The 17968-nt window shown below is 41.0% G+C and overlaps 1 protein-coding gene across 5 annotated transcripts in view; it reads left to right on the forward strand.

Annotated features, from left to right (window-relative positions):
• The first annotated feature begins 407 nt into the window (after positions 1-407).
• Positions 408-17968, forward strand: part of APC (APC regulator of WNT signaling pathway) — a 193897-nt gene continuing 176336 nt past the window's right edge. For 3 of the 5 annotated variants that reach the window (XM_008169993.4, XM_042840454.2, XM_042840453.2), the window contains exon 1: positions 507-863. The gene's annotated coding sequence lies outside the window, so the exon portion shown is untranslated. Of the gene's footprint in view, positions 864-17968 lie in introns of all 5 variants that reach the window. The other 2 variants (XM_065550310.1, XM_065550313.1) reach the window with 2 other exon arrangements.

Raw genomic sequence — 17968 nt, forward strand, 5'->3', positions numbered from 1 at the left:
GCAGGTGTTTTGTGTGTGTGTGTGTGCTTTTGCTGCTCCGGCCGCCCCGCAGGTAGAGGTGTGTGTGTGTGTGTGTGTGTGTGTGTGCTTTGCCGCTCTGCAGGTGGTTTTTGTTTGCGTGTGTGCGTGCTTTGCCACTCCGCAGGAGGTTGTTTTTTGTTGTGTTTTTTTTTTGCTTCGCCGCTCCGCCCCCCACCCCGCAGTTTTTTTTGTTTTGTTCTTTGTTTTGCTTGGGACAGCAAAAAAGCCAGAGCCAGCCCTGCTCTGGAAGCCTCGAGGGTCTGTTTCTTGCTCTTCCCAGTGCTGCTTTTCTTAGTACAGGAACCACCCACCCTCCCCACAGCAAGCACTCTGCGGGACAGACGCAGCAGCGCACGGCAGGTGTGTGTAAAAAGAAGGGGGAAGACGAAGAGGCTCCTTCCTTCGCGCGTGCGCATTGGCTCCCCAAGCCGATTCCGGTTCTTCCAGGGCCGGCTGCTGGAGCCGGGATTCCCCCGGCCGCGCCTGCGCACTACGCTCTCCCCTCAGGCAAGATGGCGGCGGGGAGACTAGTCCGGGAGGAGGAGTGAGGAGGGGTGGTCACGTTGTGGGGTCGTTGTGGGGGCGGCCGGTGAGTGAAGCCGGAGGGAAGCTCGGAGGGGCCGGGGCTGCTCGGCCCGTGCTACGGGGATGAGGAGCCGGGACAGCGGGACAGGGGCCGGCCCCGGCCTGTGAGAAGGGGGAGTGTCTGTCGGCCCAGCGCCCTGTATGTGCGGCCGAGTACGGCCCCGGCTGCCTCTTCCGCCCGCTGCCTGGGGCCGAGCTGGAGTCGGAGGAGTCGCCGCGGCGGCGGCGGCGCGGCTGGGTGGGGAGAGAGCAGGCAGGTGAGTGAGAGAGAGCCGGGCCCCTCCCCGCATGGCACCGCCAGCCCCCAGCAACCCCCCAGGGCAGCACCCCGGCGAGTCCCCGTCTCTTGGCAGTCCGCCCCTGCATGCTGCCGCCCGTGGCACCCCGCTTCCCCAGCCGGTAGAGCCCCGGGTACCACCCCTGGGGATAGCCACCCCCGGGGAGCCCAGGCCCTTTTATTCCCAGTTTATGTGACCTGTTGACCCGAGTTTCCCAGGGATACTGACTCAGTATCTCAGGATTTGATTAAATAACCCTTTCCGATGGTGGGGGAATATCTATTAGCCTACTGACCAATACCTGTCCTGTGCGTTACCCCTTGGAAGGGAGAGGAACGGACGGTGATGTTTTGGCAGAGGCAGTAGACCGGGACTCATATCTAGATCTGAGTTTAGTTCCCAGCTCCACTGTAACAAATACGGCCTGTAATATACAACTTTCATATTGTAGTATAACAATATAAACTTAGGTTTCAGAGTAGCAGCCGTGTTAGTCTGTATCCGCAAAAAGAAGAACAGGAGGACTTGTGGCACCTTAGAGACTAACAAATTTATTAGAGCATAAGCTTTCGTGGACTATAGCCCACTCAGGAGTTGAAAATTTCCCAGATATCTGATCGTTAAAGGCCAGAATGTGTATGTAGTGAAGCCTGATAGCAATGTCTGTGAGAAGCCCAGCTCTTTTTAGCTTCTCGGGGCGGGGGAAGAGAGAGGGAATTAAATTTAAAAGTAAAGTCCCAGCCACCCCACGCCTTGCTCCGGTTGCTAGAGAGGACCTTCATCGCTTATCCCAGACTCCAAAGCCTTCTGAAGGCTATGGAGGTTTCTTCTGCTGCTGCTTTTGGGTCTGTGTAATATAACTCTACCTTTTCACCACAGCCTCCGTTTTTGAGGTGTTCCTAGTCCTTCTCTCTGATCCTAAATTAAACAGGATACTTACATGATTCTAGTCTGTTTCACTTTCCAACTTCACTGGGTGACAAGGTGTTCTGATTAACAGCTCTAAAAGTTACCAGTGCCCTGTTAGTTTTCACAGAGGGGCCGGCATCAGTGAAATTATGAATGGTAGTAGCAGCACCCTGAGGAAGGTGGGCCTGCATCTGTTGACATTTGAAAAGTTTATCCTAGCAGTCATAAGGCTAGAAACCGTAAGACTTCTTGGGGGGAAAAAAAGAAATTCTGCAGAAACTGATAGTTTAGGCTCACTTCCACCAACTCCTGATCCTCAGGAAAAGTTTTTTTTTGTGTGCCCCTGGTGGGGGAGTAGATTTTTCATGCCCTGCTTACATGGTGTGATATATTTGAAATAGTAGTTTTTTAACTATAGTTCTTGTAGTGGTCCTGGTTTAATTATCTACGCTCTGATTTAAATGACAAAGGAATATTAATTTATTCTTTACCGTGGGCTTCAAGAGTTGTGGTATGAAAGCTTTCCTTTTTTTTTAAACTGAGTTTGATGAGGTTGTTATGCCAAATAGCTCTTGCCAGTCCTAGCGACCTAGAAAATGTTAGTCAAGTTAAAGTGGAAGTCATACAATCCTTTACCTTACTTTTTTTGAGTGGACTTCTGTTTTCCTTGATGTCTCTTTACCTCCCACTCTGTAAAAGGCTTGCATGTGCAACTGAAAGCACATCTTCCTGATGGAAGGATACTAGCTATGATCTGAGGCCTCAAGGAATATAGGGATATTCTGAGTTCCACCAAGAATGTAAATGACTTATCTGGCAAAAGGATGGCTATAATTAGTTGTATACTACACAAAAACATAACTGATAATTTTTTTTCAGATTGTATTTAATTCTGCCTCCCGTTGTGTTGGGATGATATGTATATGTCATTTTTTGTTCTTGTTTTTCTTGCGATATTTGTAGTGCAATACACTAAACATACTATTACATACAATAAAAGTATATTAAACTACACACTGAGCAAGAAAAACAGGAATAGACAATACTCCATGCTCAAATCTGAGATTTAATTTAGCTTTAGATACCTAAACTTTTGCATTTTGACACTTGTTTTAACTGTGTAAAAATTGCATTTGCAGTTTCATTTTATTTAAAATATCAAATAGTAAAAACCGTAAACAATAGGGTTTTTTTGCATTTCCCCTTATTGAAAGATACAGTAATCAAACTTGTTGTAGAAAATGAGTCTTGCTGAAAGAGACCTCAGATATTTGAGAATAAAATTGACTGGTGGAAGAGTAAGTACACAACACAATTTTCAAGTGTTAGGTTTGGCTTGTATGCATCATCTTTTAATAACTAACTTCTGTAAAGAATCCCCACAAAGCTGGTCATAGGCCCTAGTCCTTGCCAGAAACCAACAGATCAAAACACATTTGTGTCTAGTCTAAACCATTTCAAAGTTAAAACAAGTGCCCAAAAAAAAAAAAAATTCAAGAAATGAAATCACCTTTCTTTTTTAACTCTATCTCAAATGCTTGTCTGATTTACCTCAACATTTCCTGAACATTTCTATTCGTCTAAAGAATCATACATGAAATTTCAGATGCATTAATTTAGGTCAGAGGAGCAATGCTATGCTGATAGCTGCTTATCCCAATGGGCAACGGCATTTTACTTTTACTGAAGTTTATGTATGCTTTTATTCAAGTAGAACTCATTGAATTAATATTAGTTATTTATTTTTATGTACTTGCAGATACCCTTGGTGGGTTGTTTGCAAGGTGTGCTTGCTCATATAATTCACCTTCAGATATTCCTTTCAGTGGTCCATCAATAACCAAAAATAAGGGGTAACTAGTATCTTGAATTGCTGTCTTTTTCCAGTTGGATCAGCATAAAACTTTTTAATACATGTCGAAATGATCAAATTGAACAAAATTAGATGTGGTTCATTTGATGTTGGCTAACAGCCTGAAAATATATTGGTAGCCTAAGTGAAAATGAGACACTCAAATTGGCTTATGCTAGTTAACTTTTTCTGTCTGTGTTAAACTATTTAGTGTACACATCTTGTAAAAATGAATAACTTTTCACAGAATTATTAAATGCTTGTTGTCAGAGCATTTTGCAGTACATTAAATATCAGGTGGTTCCAAAAAGTATGATGAATGACATTCTAAAAGACTTAGGTTTAGCGTAGAGTTCATCTTACACACACACTTTAATTTTCAAAGTGTCCAATAGCCATACGGCAGTTCAGTAGTGTTATATAATAGAAATCACAAAATCCAAGGCCCTGTCCACACATCTGAAACCTTTATGGGAAAAAGTGGTAAATCTCAAATATTTTTTACTCCAAACTAAGTCTGTTGCACAATGGGGACACATTTTAATCTTTTCCTTTTTACCTTGAGTATTCATATTTTTAGAATCTGGGTGTTAGTAGCCTGTAGGATGATGATGGAATGAATGAACAATGAATGAATGGGCCAAGGCTAGTTAGCTAACGGATTGATTACTAAAATGAACATCTGATTAGCTGGTAATTCCTCACATCATAATAGTGACACTGATACTTTGTTCTTAACAATAAAAAAAAAAAGCCTAGGCTAGCAATATTTTGCAAGTTTAGGGGTTTTTGTCTTGTTAAACTCAGACTGTAATTATGAGTTTTATTGAAATAATATAAGATAGGCATGATAAAGGAATACAAATTTATGATAGTGATGTAACTATCAACCATACTATACTTCTGTAGAACCTTTTTGATCATATGTCAACCTATTTTAATTGTAGACTTGCATCTTGTTACAGAAGCTGGAAATATCTGTGCCTCTGTTACATGACTGGATAGGGTTTAGTTCTCACTCCTTAACTTGAAAGTGAAGAGTATTTTTATTTTGGGCTGGACACTTCTTGTTTACTACTTCCTTAACTGAGTTGACAATCTTTGCCTCACTAATTTGCATTTGTGGAAGCCATTCTTCTCTTGTTGAGGAGAAATGTTTTCTGGCATCCAGAGAACTGTATTTAGTGGGTATGGTATTGTGGGGAGGCATATGGAAGGGAGAAGAGGCAGTTAGGAAGGATTTAAAATAAAAAGGGAGAGAGGTAGTTGACAAGATTATGAGCACATTTGCCTGTAATACTTCTGATATTGAGCATTGGGTGCAGGGTCATAGTGCATTATTTTAACTTGATGGAGGAATATTAGTAGACCCTTCACAAGACGGTCCATTTTGGTGTCCTAACTGGAGGATTATTGCTTTATTTAATAGTAGTTGTCTCTAGTGGGAACCAGAAGACTTGCAAATGTTAGTTGTATTTTAGGAAAGGGGAAGAGATGGGCCCTGCTTTGCCCATGCCAAGGCACAGTATATTTAACAAACAAACCAAAAAAATCTTGTCCTTTCAAACTAGTTTTGGAACAGTGGGCAGTAGTAGCAAAGGAGTTACACTAACTAAGCTCTACTTGGAAAATATCAAATTTTAAAATTTGATCGTTGTATAATACATTAAAAGGTACAGGCTGGGTATGTACAGTTTCTTTCATAGGAGCAGAGTAATTCCTTAGAAACACATTTTTAATCATTAACAGCAGTGTTAGACAATAACAGGAAACTAATGACATTACTAAGACTGGGTTCATAGTTTAGTGCGAAGATTGAATCAGAATGATGCATAAAATAGTCTGATGGTGCTATATGATCTGGAAAAAGGGGTAAACAGTGAGTTGGCAAAATTTGAAGATAATACAAAATTACTAAAGATAGTTAAGACCCAGGCAGACTGTGAAGAGCTACAAAAGGATCTGGGTGACTGGGCAACAAAATGGCAGATGAAATTTAATGTTGATGAATCCAAAGTAATGCACATTGGAAAGCATAATTCCAACTATATATATAAAATGCTGGGGTCTAAATTAGCTGTTACCACTCAAGAAAGAGATCTTGGAGTCATAGTTCTGAAAACATCCACTCAATGTGTAGTGGCAGTCAAAAAAGCGAACAGAATGCTGGGAATAATTAAGAAGGGGATAGAAAATGGGACACAAAATATCATGTTGCCTCCCTATAAATCTGTGGTATGCCTACATCTTGAATACTGTGTGCAGATGTGGTTGCCGCATCTCAAAAAAGATATATTGGAAAAGGTTCAGAAAAGGGCAACAAAAATGATTAGGGGTATGAAACGGTTTCCGTATAAGCAGAGATTAATAAGACTGGGACTTTTCAGCTTGGAAAAGAGATGGCTAAGGGGAGATATGATTAAGCTCTATAAAATCATGACTGGTGTAGAGAAAGTAGATAAGGAAGTGTTGTTTACTACTTCTCATAACACAAGCATTAGGGATCACCAAATGAAATTAATAGGCAGCAAGTTTAAAACAAATAAAAGGAAGTATTTCTTCACACAATACACAGTCAACCTGTGGAACTCCTTGCCAGAGGATGTTGTGAAGGTCAAGACCATAACTGGGTTCAAAAAAGAATTAGATAAATTCATGGAGGATAGGTCCATCAATGGCTATTAGCCAGGATGGGCAGGGATTGTATCCCTAGACTTTGTTTGCCAGAAGTTGGGAATGAGAGACAGGATGGATCACTTGATGATTACCTATTCAGTTCATTCCCTCTGGGGCACCTGGCACTGGCCACTGTCGGAAGACAGGATACTGGGCTAGGTGGACCTTTGCCATTTTTATGTTCTTATTCCCTAAATATTAAGGATTGTCAAAGATATAAATTATTTAAACCGTTACAAAATATAATAGAATTGTAAATGAAAGATTGCTGTGATGCCATTGCAGGCTAGTTGTACAGGAATTAATTATTTAAGTTAATAAGGTATTAATTTACTTGGTCTGATAAACAGATGTCTGTAATATATTTATAAATTACTTTTAATTGTTTGTTCACTTAATGTTAGTGATATTAATCATATAGATCTGAACTTAGCTTTTTGTGGTGTGAAAATTGGGTTGGTCTTCTATTATTCAACAACTGGGAAGAGAGGGAGAAATGGAAGAGAGATTAAACATATTTCATTAGTGTGTTATAAGAATGTAAAGAAATCATGAATGCAGCAAACATAATTTAGGTGAGCTGACTCTCCCTTAACTTATTGATGCCAAAAATTCTCAGGTTCACATTGTCTCTTCCCCATTTTAAAACCTTCATTGTTGAAACACCACATTACAGCCTCTATCATTTGAGTGAAGGACTGTGTAAGAATCAGTTTGGAACTAATCAATGCTATTCCCTAATCAATTACAGAGGTCACAGTTGAGTTGTGTATAGATGTGATTCTTTCACTCTAGGGTTAATATGTTGCTAATTAGAGTTTTACACCTTTGTCAGACTCAGCTCTGGTTCTCATAGAGTATGACCCAAGGGCTGCAAATTAAATTCAAATCTCCCAATGACGGGCCACAAACTTTCTTGGGGAATTGGATGCTACAGTGCCTGAAAACATGCCTCTCTGCTGAAGTTTTGTCATTTTGATTCCAAACGTCCAATGAAGTCAGTAGGAGAGTCTTATCAAAGGTTGTTTACTCAGTATTAGAAGAGGGAAAAAATGTCTCAACTACTTAATTGAATGTAACCTCTTTCTATTTAAAGAATGTTCACAAGCAGATTGTGATTTTCATTAATTTTACTTAATCAAATTTGACTAGTCTTCATAATTTTTTTCACTTTATAGATGAGTCACAAATGGCTTTCTGTGAGTATTTGGTATGATATTGTCCTCATTTTCTAACTGGGTAATAGCTAATAGGGAAAGGACACAAACATGGACAAAGCAAATTAGCTTTAAAATTTGAGTGAATATTTGAGGACCAAGCTTTTGCAGTTTGTGCACAGCTTTATTGAATCCAATTAAGTACTGACAAAAATTTGGACTTAATGTAATGGTTTAACTGGTTAGGTTGAAAGGCTTCAGTTGTTACTTGCAGAGGACTGAGCAAAATGCCATGTCTTAGTCACAGAATATGAGACTATTTGGGGAAATAGAAACAATTAAAAGAACACAGAGATCAAAGAGATCTGTGAATCAAGTTCAGATCAGGCGATATATGCTTGCTTTCAAAGAACTTCATGAATCCTATAGAAGTAAGTTTCAGGTTCTCCAGTGAAGGTGACAGATAATTTTGAACTTCATTGGCATACCCAGAATTTTTTTTCAGTCAAAAGTTAAGGCTTTAAAGTGGTTTCAATGGACTTTATTGCAGCTGCCATGTTGAATTTCCTCTAATGGAAGAGTATCAAAGCAGCTGCTTTAGAAGGTTTTAAAGCTCAGTTTTTTTAGTTTCATCCCCTCTTTCCCCAAGATGTGATTTTTAAAAAAAAAATTTACATTAATCTTTTTCTGCATACACTCAGGCAGAAAGAAGGGTACATTTCTTCTCCCTCTTTCCTGCTATATTCCCACAGCCTGGAAGGGCCAAAATTGGAACTGTGTTGGTTAAGAGTGCATGTGGGTCTTGCACAGAATTTCCACTGTGTACCAATATGCAGACATCTGTGTTATGCTGCCATTGCCCATCTGGTCCATTGTACAGGGTACATTTGTACTGATCGAAATAAATACCTGACTTTTGTTACTCACCTCAGTTCACCACCTCAGTGGCACTTGCACTCTGAAGATGCAGCTGAATCAGAAATAAATGTTTGGGGTTTTGTTCTTTTGTTTTAAGGTTTTACTGGTCCTCATCTTGAAGGTGTCCTTAGCAGTGGAGGTAAAGGCAAATACCAATGCTGTCAATCAGCTGGTTAGTATTAAATAAGAATAAAATGCTGTGTGGTTAATATCTAGATTTGTGCGGTGCAGTAACTTTTCTTCTGTGTTCTTCCTTCTCACCTGTGCTGTTAGCTTGGAAGATGCTGATTCCGGGGTCTGAGGCTTCAGAGCATTCTGACAAGCTTCTACATAATAGCTAGAAAGGGCCTAGGGAAGTGCTTAGACTATCAACAGCACTCCTGTCCACTCCAGGGGGTAAATAGTATCCTTGCTGAAGTCAGTAGTAGTTGACTGATAATGTTTGAATCAACAAAATACAGAATCTTCAGAGCTCAGGTCTTAGGTTGGGTTACATCCAGATAAAGATCTGCATCTGGACTGCCAGAGTCTCAGAAGTACAGGCCTCTCTTGAGCCTTATATCAAACACCGTTACCTTTTGAGTATACAGGTAAGTCTTTTTTTGTTTTTGTTTTGCAGAGACATGGAATGCTGTTACCAGCTTCAAAAGATTTATACATCTTATGTCTATGCTTGCATTCATTTAGACTATCACTACAATGTTATATTAGTGCATGCAGTGCAATCTGTGAACTAAGATGTCATATGGTTTCCTGTAGTTAATATTAGACTAATAGGGTGTTTGAATTGGTATGGAATTAGGTCTTTGACAAAAGGTTTAGATGCCAGCTCAAGTGATGGCCTACTAATTAAATGTCTGAATGTCATTGTTGGGACCTTGAGAACTGAACTTGATTCATGAAGCTTTTTCTAAAAAATGTTTCAAGTGCAAGAAATTGAAAAGAGTGAATTGAATGGGGAGAAAGAATCCTTGTCTACTTCCTTAACCAGTAGATTTGTGAACTGCTTTATTTGCATGAAAAAGTAGATTTCTGTACATGATTGTCTTTATACTGTTCCAAATCCATCTCTCAATTTTACAAGGGAACAGAATGTCCAGTTCTTTTCTCTAGCTGTGAACTGGTGCCCAGAATAATATAAAGGTACTAAAGGCCCATGTGAAAAAAGCTATTATACATGCAGTAATAAAGCTCAGAACCCAGTCAGAAATACAGCAGGATCTTCTAGGTTAATCTGCTGTATCATCTTTATAAATCTGTAGCCTCTAATTGCATCTGACCATTTAAAAAATATTTGTCATTTTACATTGTTTTCTTTATCTGACTGGTTAGTCACCAGATAGCTATGACATTTACTTATCTGCACCAAGAAAGAGCAGTCAAAGGTAACTTTAGAGGATGGATGACTTTAAAAGGCATATATAAATATTTATAATGCAGATTTAGGTAGATTCTCTGGCAGAGGAGTGTGTTCTCGTTATTGCTCTTTGATCTAGTGCCATTTGTATTGTCACTCTAGTCTATTGGAAGAGATTCCAACAAGGGTTTGCTTCTGGACTTGAGGTGGCTGGCCACCTAGGTAATTGAAGTTGAATTATCAGTTTATTTAGTGTATACTCCTAAATCAGTGAACCATTTCTAAACATGTGTATTTAACCACACCAGTCTGGCCCTTCAGGCAGTAATATACATTTGGATCTCTCTGAAACGTCAGGTTATTGTGTGGTCCAAGAGGAATTTTTTTGGAAGCCAGTGTTCTGAGTTCCTGGTCCCTTTTTGGAAGGAAACCTAAAAGTGAAGTGGGGTCCTGAAGGAGGTGAGGAGATCAATAGCTGAATCTAGCTATGCCTCCTCAATGGTTTCTTGAGACTGTAAAGAAGAAGGTATTCTGTATATTCACATTCCAAACTAGCATAGTTTTTATGTGGAAAGGACAGCAGTTCATATAACAGCCTCTAAAAGAACTTCTTAGTCACGAGATAAGTGCACACACTGAGCTGTGGGGGTTTTATGTCAATAGTAAAAGATCAATTATAGCAGATAAAATTCAAATCAGTGTGGTGTAACCAGTAGTTAGAAAAATGGTGATCAGCCAGCATCTTGGATGCCTCACTGACAGCGGTCAACCTAGGGCACAGTACAGACGACTCTAGTGGCGCTAAAAGACCACCTTATGGTCATGGACACAGCAAAATGTTCATGTTTAAGCTGCTGGACCTCTCTGCAGTCTTTGACACCGTGCTACTGACAAGGAGCTACTAACACACCTATACGATGTAGCAGGAGTAGATGGTCCAGAACTACAATGGCTGCAATTGTTTCTCTCTGGCAGAATTCAAAGAATGATGATGGGTAACTGCTCCTCCTTTCCAAAGGCCCTCACCTGCAAAGTCCCATAAGGATCCATACCTTCTCTGTGTTCTCTTGAATTAATATGTGAGACCACTTTGGGAAGAGTGAGACCTAATGGGCTTAGTTGCCAATACTATGCTGATGGCACTCAACTAGATATATAATTCTCAACTTATACAACCAGTGCCACTACTAATATGTAAGAATGTCTACAAGAAATTAGCTCTTGGGTGAAGAACAGCTGGCTCAAGCTGAACCCAGGGAAGGCTAAAGTGGTGCTGATCAGAAAAAGACAAATGCATAGACGAACTGGCAGAGATGTGGTCTCCACCTTTTCTTGAAGGCATACAGTTCCCATTTGTCAAAGTGGCATTAGACTCCCCACTGGGTATGCATGACCAGGTTGCATCAGTTTTTACAAATGCTTTTCAACTCCAGCTTGCTAGGAAACTTCTTCCCTTCCTCCAGATGAGGATCTGGTCACAGTGATCCAGAATACTGAATTTAGCTTTTGTAACTTCTTTATTATTTCCATTATTTGTAGAAATAGAGGGGGTTCTGGCAGTTAAAATGGTAGACACCTAGATTTTTTTTCCTATAGGAAGAGTTGGAAAAGATTGGGATCATTTACTTTAGAGAGGAGGAAACAAAGATATTCAAAACCATGAATGAATGGTCTAGCAAAGGCAGATTGGGTATATCTGTATATCCTTTTTCCTAAGACTATGTCTACACTGCGCCCCTTACAACTGTGTGGCTGTTATAAGGTGCGCTGGGTAGTTGCTCTTTATGGCTGGGAGAGAGCTCTCCTGGCAACAAAATAAAACCACCCCCCAGTGAGGAACAGTAGCTTCGTTGCCGGTAATGCAGATCCCCCTGATGAAGTGCTGTCCACACTGGCGCTTTTTGTCATTAAAACTTTTGTCGTTTGGGGGCAACAAAAGTTTTAATGACAAAAGTGCCAGTGTAAGCAAAGCCTAATACAGTAACAAGGAGACAATCAGTGAAAGGGTAAAACAGCAAATCTAGTGCAAAAGAAATACTTCCATTCTCTCCTTCTTCCCTTCCCTCCCCAGCAACATAAAGTTAATCTGTGGCACTCTGCCCTAAGCAGGGCCAGGGAATGCAGTCCAGGACTCTAGGACACTATGACATGGAGTCCTTGTGGGTTCTTCCCCCATGTCCTAGTACTGCTACCCTTCATGTGGAGTGAGTGGTGCAGCTTTCCTCCATTTCGGGGTGTATGTGTCTGTGTGTGCGTGGGAGTGGGGGGGAGAGAATGAAAATTCCTAGTATAGTCGCTCTTGGAGCTAAATCTCCACTGCGATACTGGAGCATTCACACCTCCAAACTAAGTTTGTAGGGAGCTTCAAAACAATAGTGCTTGTCTACACAGGGGGTTTTGTTAGCATTAATTCAAGCTAGCGTGAATTGAAAATGACTGTGCACACAGTGCAAACCCTTAAAGCACACTGACTCTCTATTTGCTGCAAATTCTGCTCTATGCTTTCAGAGTGGAGTAAGTTTGTTGTTCGTGTGCCCACAATACTTTTGCACATTATTTGGCAGTCCTTCCACTGCTATCCACACTGCTTTGTGGGTATCTGTGACCGACCTGTCTGTTTACCTGTGCCCTCCGCTGCTCAGGGATCAAGTTGACTGGATGTCTCATCCACCCTTTAAAAACTGGTGAGAGGCCAGGATTGGCCCATTTGCTCCTGGATTTCAGTATATCAGCATTACAGCAATATTTGTGCAGCTGCAAGGAGCTGGGGCGAGATTTTTTTTTTAATCTTGTAATCTGGTGAGAAATGACAGTACAGCAAACTTTTGCAACCAAACACCACCATAAGAATCTTTTTGAGAACAACACTGAACAGATGGCCAAGCAGGGTCACAGCCATGATGTTAAGCAGTACAATATAAAGATGAAAGAGCTCAGAAGAATGTACAAAAACCTCCAGGGATGCCAGAAACAAGTCCAGAGGTCCCATGTGACAATCTGCTCTATGAAGAGCTGGCATGCCACTAGAACCCAATCCCCTTGTGAGCAGTGGTGTCCCTGCTGAGGCGACTGTGGCCCCCTGAGGATGGCCACGATTCATGGGTGGAGGACATTGAAGTGATCTCCTCATACAGCCAGGATCTCTTCAGCACTTGAGACCCTGAGAGAGGCTCAAATCCCAGTCCAAGTCACAGCAGGAAGATCCTCTCCAGGAGACTTTTGCATGTAAGTATCTATCTTTACAATTTATTATTATACTATACAGCAGTGCTAGCTTCTGTTCTGGGTGCCCAGTGGCAGCTGCCATTTGGGTTGTATGTGAACTACCAGCCTTTCTGAGCCTCCTGCCCTCACCCAACACTGTCTCGCCCCTTTGTTCTGCCTTCCCTAAGAATATTTTCAAAATGGCAGCTGGGCCAGGTAATCAACTTCTATCTCATGCTAATGCCCCGACCATCAACTGTTTACAAACCCATGTCACGAAGAGCATATACACATCTACTAATTTCCTAGCAAATATTGCCCCTTCTCTCTATTCGCATGCTCAAAATGGTGGGCACGTGAAACAGCTACAACTGTCCCCTTCCCTAGCGTGATAGTTTCATTTGAATCTATGTAGTGTGTGAAATTCAACAATCTTCTAAGACGGTCATTTGGGGGGGGAAAAAGGTTAGGTTAGTTTTCAGTTTATATGAGGTATATATGGGTTGCATATATTGCATGCCCATATAGCTAATAGAGCTAATGGTCCCTACAGAAATGTATAGTCTGTAACAATGTTGCATTTGTTGCATTGCAGGAGAAAATTAGGTTAGGAATTGCATGACTACAGCTCTTAAGGCAATTGACTGAGGTATATCGAATACCACTTTAATCATTATTGCAGTAAAGTAGACAAAGGAGGCATAATGGCCTTCCATAGGTTATATATTTAATAGAAAAAGACTGGGAGCTGTTAAGGTTTTAAACAATCAATGTAGAACCCAATCTACTTTTCTTTGCACTTTCTGAATCTCTCCAGGAGAGAGAGAGCAGACTGAAGGCTGAGAATGTACACACTAAAATGAAGACTTTCAGCAGCACTACCATTGTTCCTGGTATAGCTTGCAACTCTTTTGCACTTCTGGGAGGACCGTCTTGGTGAATAATTCACACCATATCTCTCTAGTGTACCCTTTGCCTTTTAAGCCCCTTCTCTGCTCCTAGTCACCTGCCTCAGTGTAAGTCATCAAGAGTTAGGACAGCCTAAAGGGGATGCAGAGGGAAATGCTATCCAGCTCCCTCCTGATTCATCCCTACCTTCATCTCAGTGGTCCAATCAGGAATATCGTGCATCCATAGAAGTACCTTCAAGGCATAGCATAAACTGCAAATCCCAACCAGGAACACCAATCCCAGCATCCTATTTAGCCCACATGTACACATCACTTATCTCTGAGGTCTCCGGAGACTGGGATGAATCTCAGGGAATGGAATGAAGAAATAGAGGATAAGAAAAGTGCTGTCACTGCTTCTGTGGAAACACTACTAATATGAACAATAACTATTTTTTTCCTTTTCTCTGCTGCCCCAGCCATGGTACCTGCAGCAGTGAGACCTTCAAGAACAGAGCCTTCATCAACAGCTCAGTGACTGGCAACCTGAGGGGGAAGAAATGGAGGTACAAAGAGGAGATGTTTAGAGCCCTACTTACAGACTTGCAAAAAAAAAAAAAAAAAAAAACCCACCCCCCACACTTATCAAGAACTGGATGGTGTGTTTAATGTATGAGAGGAAGGTATACAGGCAACTATCCAGAGACACCATTGAACTGGCCCAGGACAGCATTGTTATATGACCAAAGACACACACAAGCACCTCTGCCTGAGGTGATGAACAGGCAGAACACTCTGCTGGAATGTATGCTGCTGTTAGACCAGCAGACAGTGCAGTGCCCTCAACCAGGACTCAGTCGTGTTCATCAGACTCTGGATAATACAGGGAACTGGGATGACATGGATGTCCCCTCCCCAGCCCCAGCACAGGGCAGCAAGAACAACATCAATGGGAGGCCAGCAAATTCTTGCATCTAGCCTTTGATCCTGTCTGGCATAGCCTTTCAGCAGTTTTTAGAGGTATTGTTGTCTTATTTGTCAAAGACTTCAATTATGGAATTAGCTTTGTCAAATGCTTTTATTGTCTGCCTCAAGTACTCAGCAGCCAATTTAATGAATGTGGTGGAATTTGTCTCCAGCCATCATTTGTATGACAGCCATAGGATCTCTGATTTCTTTGTTGCATGCTCTGAGCTCATGGATTTTTTTGAGTTTGCAGCTGATGCTCTAATTGAGCTTTCTGTTCTTATTGTTCCATCAGCATGGAAGAGGGACATAGGCACGGGTCCTATCGGATGCCCAAGAACAACTGCCATTCAAACATCTGTCTTACAAATGACAGGGCTCTATCGGAAAACAATTTCTGGACTGGTAGTTGCTGTGATTCTCTCCCTTAGACTTAAATTTGATGATCTTAGCCATGTCCGTAAATGTTTTGATGACCGATTTCTTGACTGGACTGAAGAAGCTACATATCCCATCAGCATTGAGTCCACCTCTCACAAATCTTTGTTCTTCAGCATCTGCTCTTCTCAGTGGACGCTCTTGTATATCTGATGTTGCATGCAGTCCAGTAGATATGTTGATAAACACCTCTTGAAGTAATTCAGGGTCAAAAAGGTTTGCCAGATTGTTGATGATGTGGTTGATAAGAGCTGTAACATGCTCTTCATCCCTCTTCATTGTAGAGGCAAGGATTTGTTTGTGGACTTTGTCTTCACTACTACTTGTTAGGACACTTCTTTCTTGCATATCTTTTGCATATTCACTCAGGATAGTCACTCTTGTGAGGGTCCATCTGACAAGGGCTGGCTTCTTTCTTGTCAGTCCAATCCCACTGCTACCCTTTGAGCAGCGGCGGCTCCAGGCACCAGCGCTCCAAGTGCGTGCCTGGGGCAGCAAGCCGAGGGGAGTGCCCTGCCGGTCCCTGTGAGAGCGGCAGTCAGGAGGTCTGCTGGCCCCACGGATTTGGCGGCAATTCGGCAGCAGGTATGCCGAAGCCGCGGGACTGGTGGACCTCCCACAGGCATGCCGCCGAATCCACGGGACCGGGGACCTCCCATAGGCATGCCGCTGAAGGCAGCCTGCCTGCTGTGCTTGGAGCAGCAAAAAAGCTAGAGACGCCCCTGCCTTTGAGTCTAACAGTTTTCTCTGTTCCCACGACACTCCAAATTCTATGGAAAGAACCAGGAGTCTGATGCACAGCAAATTTCCCAGATTCAAAGACATTATGTATTTCAGGGAGATTTAACATATAAAGAATGTAGATTTGTACCTACTTGGCATAGTTGGGCCTGTTTTGTAGTAAAGGAGTATGGAAGCATGGTATGTTGTATGTGTAAGTGAAATTTCCAATCACTTTTCACTCTGCATGGACATCTTGAAGTAGCATCTGGAGAAAATAATCCCAGAACATGTATGTTGGAGATTTGCCATACCATCACATCTGAAATTCCTCCAGTAGTAGTAGCCTATGCTGATTTTTTTTTTTTAACTCAGAAGGTGACTGTATAATGTAATGGTATAGTATATGTATAGTGTAGTGTAATAGTTTTGCTTTGATTCATTTTACTCAAGTTGGAAGAAAGACATTTTGCATCCTTAGCAATCAAATCTTCGATAGGTTTGCACAACATATAAGTTTTTGATATGCTGCGTCCCTTAGATTGGTTCCTCTCTCAAATATTTCTATTTTATGAAGTTTCTTGTCTTGTGTGTGATCCTGTTGCATTGTTTGCTTGAGAAACAATCAGAGGACATTCTTGCTTTGTTGGCTGTAGAATCAGGTGAACATCATGATGTCTGATCAGTCAGTCTGGTTCTGTTTCCCTCCTCTCCTCCCCTCCCCCCCCAAATCAATACAACTCTGACATGCCAAATTTGAGTTGCTTGAGTATTTCTTAAAGCAACCCCTGTGATAGAGTATTAGTGGCAATACTGAATTAGAAAATTCATCCAGTAGCTGCCAGTACAATTAATCTCTCCTGGCATCTGCTGCCAGCATCACAGAATTCTGTCTACCACGTGGTGGCTTTTGCCAGTTTTTTTTCATTCTCTTGATTTTCTTGAAGAACCCCCATTTTTCAAAATTTGTGGAGAGTCTTTTTCTCTTTGATATAAGTTTTAAGAGGCTTGTATTCTTCAAGTCTTCATATACTGTAACTTCCCTGTAGAGGTCGAATTCCCAAATAGATTAACATTACCACCATTGCTAATTTTTTTTTATTTGTACAACTATACAGACTTGTGCTAAATTAGATTTATATATTAGCATCAAAATTGCTGTTTTTGATAGAAGCCCAGTATGAAGCTGTGTATTGTCATCACTAATACTGATCTGTGCATAAATGTCACTGAATTAAAAAGCTACTTTCTAGAATATTCAAAGACGAGTACTGCATGCATAGGCATTTACAAATTAAAATCTTCTACTAGACAGACTAGATACTACATGCATGTAGGTAAAAAGATTACAAATGGAGAAGCACTACATTAAGAATTCACATAAATTTGTCTGTCCACTATGCAATACATACCTGTGGGCATGGAATGAACTGCTACTTTAGTGGGAGACTGATCTGGTCAACAAATAATTAAAAATATAGAACACTATTATAATCCTTTGAGATACATTAACTGTTAAGAATATGGGGTATGAAAAATTTCATATTAGTATATTGTAAAATGTTGATATTCACCATTTTTGCCACATGCTGAACAGCTTCATTATTCTGGGAGGTGGGGGGAAGTCTTGCCCATGCAAAACCAATAAAAAAAATTAATACATTGTCATTTGGTAACTTTGAGCAATAAACATTAAGATGCTGAAATTAATGTAAACAGTAAAAGCTGTAGTCAGTCATGATGCAGCATTTCTGGAACTGCAAAAAAACCTCTCATTTTGGGGTACCATTGTTTCATCTTGCCTACAAGCTTACAATATCTCTTGACAGCTCCACATCATACCTCATCTAAATGTACATAAAATAAGCATTCAAATGATGTGGGTACATTAAACTTCAAAAATATGGCCCTTTTTGGAAAATTGCTGCATGCCTATATCCAACTTCTATAACTGAATTAGAATAATGTGTTAGTCTTAAATGCACATTTATCAGATG

Source organism: Chrysemys picta, chromosome 6 (genome assembly GCF_011386835.1).
Source record: "Chrysemys picta bellii isolate R12L10 chromosome 6, ASM1138683v2, whole genome shotgun sequence".
Taxonomy (NCBI): domain Eukaryota; kingdom Metazoa; phylum Chordata; order Testudines; family Emydidae; genus Chrysemys; species Chrysemys picta.